Source organism: Triticum urartu, chromosome 5 (assembly GCF_003073215.2).
Source record: "Triticum urartu cultivar G1812 chromosome 5, Tu2.1, whole genome shotgun sequence".
Taxonomy (NCBI): Eukaryota; Viridiplantae; Streptophyta; class Magnoliopsida; order Poales; family Poaceae; genus Triticum; species Triticum urartu.
In genome coordinates this window covers 641,430,129-641,434,353 of record NC_053026.1, presented here as the reverse complement: position 1 = coordinate 641,434,353, position 4,225 = coordinate 641,430,129, and positions in this window count along the sequence as shown.

Here is a 4,225-nt window from a genome sequence, read left to right as displayed (position 1 = left end):
AGCTATAATTAATAGAGAGAAGTGTCCTCTCTTATGTCCGTGCTTGGTCGACGCTACGTACTATACATACGTATAGAGAGGACTAGACACGCTAGCTAGCTAGTAAGCAAACGAAGGAAACAGAAGATCGTCATGAACATATATGCATAAAGAGAGAAGTGATATCGACCACCTCTCCTTCTCCGAGAGATTGGTCGAACAACAAGTTCTCGTATATCTATCCGACACTACCGGCTACATATATACAATAATTATCTCTTACAAATATAATCATACGGACTCATGGTCCACATAGTATTCTACGTCTTTAGCGATCACGTGGTCAAGAAAGAATGCTGCCAATTCCTCTTGAATTGGTCGCTTGCGAGCTGGTGCTAGGAGTTCATCCCGCTTCCGAAACATCTAATTTGAAGAAGGGGGTGAATACATATATATATATATATATGAATGAATGAAACTCAACACAAATGATGGTAATAAAATAAAATTGTGAATGTTGTTATTTATGTACTTCATATTGTTCGTCAGTGTAGCCCCGCTCACAGGTCGTGTGGCGGATGGACTTGCAAACGTAGTATCCACAGAAATCATTCCCTTTTTCCTGCCACAACCACTTTACAAGAAATAGAGGTCAATCAAACCGATAAGCAAGAATGCCAAATCAATAGGAGATGCGCGGAACATGCTACTATAGTACTTACTTTCGGGTGTCTAAATTGCAGCTTCTTCGGGAGTCCTGGAGCTTTTTTGGAGAATTTTTTCCAAACCCTGCCAGACAAAGAAAACAATTACTTGATATATCAAGAAATGAACAGAGTTGCTGATATGGTGGATAATGATCGATTTAACATACTTCTCGAGCATTTGAGTCATGTCCGCATAGTCCTGGGGATCTTTTCGTTTTGAGTCTAAGACAGTTACTAGTCCCTGCTCAAGCTTAATCTCTAGGAGAATATAGTGGTAACTGCACACACATGCATAACTCATCAATTACATTACTATAACCTTGACTAATATATATATATAAGGGAAAACGAATACGCACAAGACAGTAACACTCACTTGAAGTTGTAAGGAAAGAGTATTATATCTTTGTTTTCATTTATTACCAACGATCGTGGCAAGTTGGCCTCGGTATCTGCAGCATGAAATTTAACCTGAGTTGCATCTATGAGATATGTGTTAATGAACCCAATATCACCGACTTGTCTTTTCTTCAATTCGGCGATCTTCAATCTGCATAATATAGTGAGGATGATTATAAATACATGCAATGAAAGAGCTGAGCTATATAGAGAGACTTAATGACATAAGTAGTACTACTTACAGACAGTAGCAGGTGACCGTTGTTTTATCGAGGGCTAATTGATTGAAAAACTGAAAGAACTCCTCAAATGGAACAGGCAACAGTTCAATTCCAACGAGGTCATGCTCCTTTTTAACTTTCACATACAAAGTACTCCCCCCCCCCAGAGTCTCTGCAGATTTTCAAGTACCAATCATGCAATCTTCGCATCATCATTGATAGAGATCTTTCATCTTTGATGAGAGGCTTCCCGTACTCGTATCTTTGTATTTGCACCTCCATGGGTTCATAATGTACAAAGTCGGGCAGGTAATCGGCAAGATTGCAATAACCGGGCACCATCCTCAGATCATTAGCGACGTTGTCGCTAGGCACCTTGAGCGGGGGGCACGATTGCTTCGCTTGTTCGCCGAGCTGGGAAATTTGTTTCCCAGCTCATCGTTCTTTCAGCCTTTGATCACTGACAGTACTTCCCCACCGCTCCGCTTCGGCAAATTCCTTTACAATAATGCGCTCATAGTTTCCTTTCGGCGGAGACTTGGGTGGTTTTGTCAGGGCAGCCAGAGTGCGCTTCACTTTCACCAGATCTACCTTTTCCTCCGGAGGTGGATGTCTCTTTGCTTTCAACCCTTGAAACCAGTCATCCACTTCGGTTCGCACGATCTCGGCGTTCTCCTCCGGGGTCCTCTCGTATGGTAATTTCTCTGGAGTCTTCAGAGAAGGACCGAATCTGTATGTCCTCCCGCCTCTGGCTGTACTGCAAGACGCCGGCCGAGCAGATAGAGCGGTTGTCTTCTTTACTTGCTTACGAGGTGGAGGAGAAGGACTACGACGTGCCGGAGCAGCCGGAGCGGCGGCAGGTCTCTTCCGCCCTTGCTGACGAGGCGGAGAAGGAGGAGGCTGGCTGCTCGGGCGCGTCGGCGCAGGCGGAGAAGGAGGCGGAGTGCCGCCACGCGCTGGAGAAGGAGCCAATCGAGTGCCCTGATTGTCACTCGTCGGAGGAGGAGGCGGTGGAGGAGGCGGAGTGCCCTGACTCGCCGGAGGAGGAGGCGGTGGAGGAGGCGGAGTGCCCTGACTTGCCGGAGGAGGAGGAGGAGGCGGAGGCGTCCTGTTCGGAAGGTTGATGTGCTCCTTCTGCCATAGGCACGGAGTCTTCAGAGCAGACCCCAGCCTAGTCTCCCTTCACCGGTAGGGTGGTCAAGCTGGAGGTCCTCAAATCCCTCCGTTATTTCATCCACCATCACCCTAGCATATCCTTCTGGAATTGGCCGGCAGTGAAAATTTGCGCCGGGTTCAGTAGGTTAAACAGAGCCAACAGCTGCCTTGATCTTCAAATTCATCCATTGCGTCATAAGGTGGCAATTTTGAGACTCTGTGATAGCATCCACGGGATAGCTGGCAGGAGCCGTCAAGGCATGCTCCGGCTGAAGCAACTCGGTGGAAGCCATGCTGCTTCTCCGCTGAGATGGCGGGGTAGCTTCGGGGGAAGCTTCGGCAGTACATTTGCTACGATTTGCTTGTCGTTCGTCTATCGCTTGTACCCTTGCTTGCAGCGCCTGCATTTGGGTCTGCTGCACTTTTTTCCTCCTCTCATGGGATTTGTAACCGCATGCGTCCGGAAACTCAACCTTCCACGGAATGGAGCCTGGCGTGCCTCGTGTCCGTCCAGGGTGCTCAGGATTCCCGAGGGCCATTGTAAGCTCGTCGTTCTCTCTGTCTGGAAAGAACGTCCCTTGCTGCGCTGCTTCGATATACTGCTGAAGCTTCCTGACTGGTATGTCCATTTGATCGTTCATCCAAATGCACTTCCCTATTACAGGGTCCAAGGTTCCGCCAGCCCCGAAGAACCAAGTCCGGGAATGGTCTGGCCAGTTAATTGTCTCTGGTTCGATCCCTTTATCAACCAGATCATTCTCAGTCTTGGCCCACTTAGGCCAGGCTACGAGGTAGCCACCTGAACCCGTGCGATGGTGATGCTTCTTCTTCGCAACATTTTGCTTGTTTGTCGCCGACATCTTCTTACTCTTTTCCGCCGCATTTGTTGGCCACAAATGCGGGCCAGTGATATCTGATCTTCTCATATATGCCCTTGAATTCTGGTGTCTCATTATTTTCGACAAACTTATTCAGCTCTTTCTTCCACCTCCTGAATAGTTCTGCCATCCTCTTAAGAGCAAAAGACTTGATTAATTGCTCTTTAACTAGCTTCTCTGGATTATCCTCTGGCGGTAGGGTGAAATTTGACTTCAGCTCAGTCTAAAGATCATTTTTCTGCATATCATTGACATAAGACACCTCAGGGTCTTCTGTAGCTGGCTTAAACCATTGCTGGATGCTGATCGGGATCTTCTCCCTAACCAAAACCCCGCACTGAGCAACAAATGCGCTCTTTGTCCGGAGGGGTTCAATCGGTTGGTCGTCGGGCGCGATTGCTATGATCTCAAACTTTTCATCTGAGCTCAACTTTTTCTTCGGGCCTCGTCTCTTTACCGAAGTTGTGCTCGATCCGGAGGGCTAGAAAAAAGAACAAAGACTTAATTAATATGTGTACATACCAAAACAATGAATGCATCAATTAGCTAGTCAGCAGAAGCTTAACTAATATATATATACCTGGCCGGACTCGGTTCGGTCACCAGAGACGTCATCACGGTCTCCTGCTTGCACCGGCATTGGGTCACCGGAGCCGTCCTCACGGTCTCCTTCTTTCACCGGCATTAGGTCACCGGAGCCATCATAATCATAGCCAGCTACTTCCAGACCATCGGTGTCGTTGAGAAACAACGAGCAGACGGCATCACTTCCTCGTGCGATTATGTCCCCCAACAACTGTTCTTGTACTTTGTCTTGGGCGGTGTCCATAGTTTCTACAAATATTGACAACATGGCAATTATTATTCAAACATGACAGATAGATAT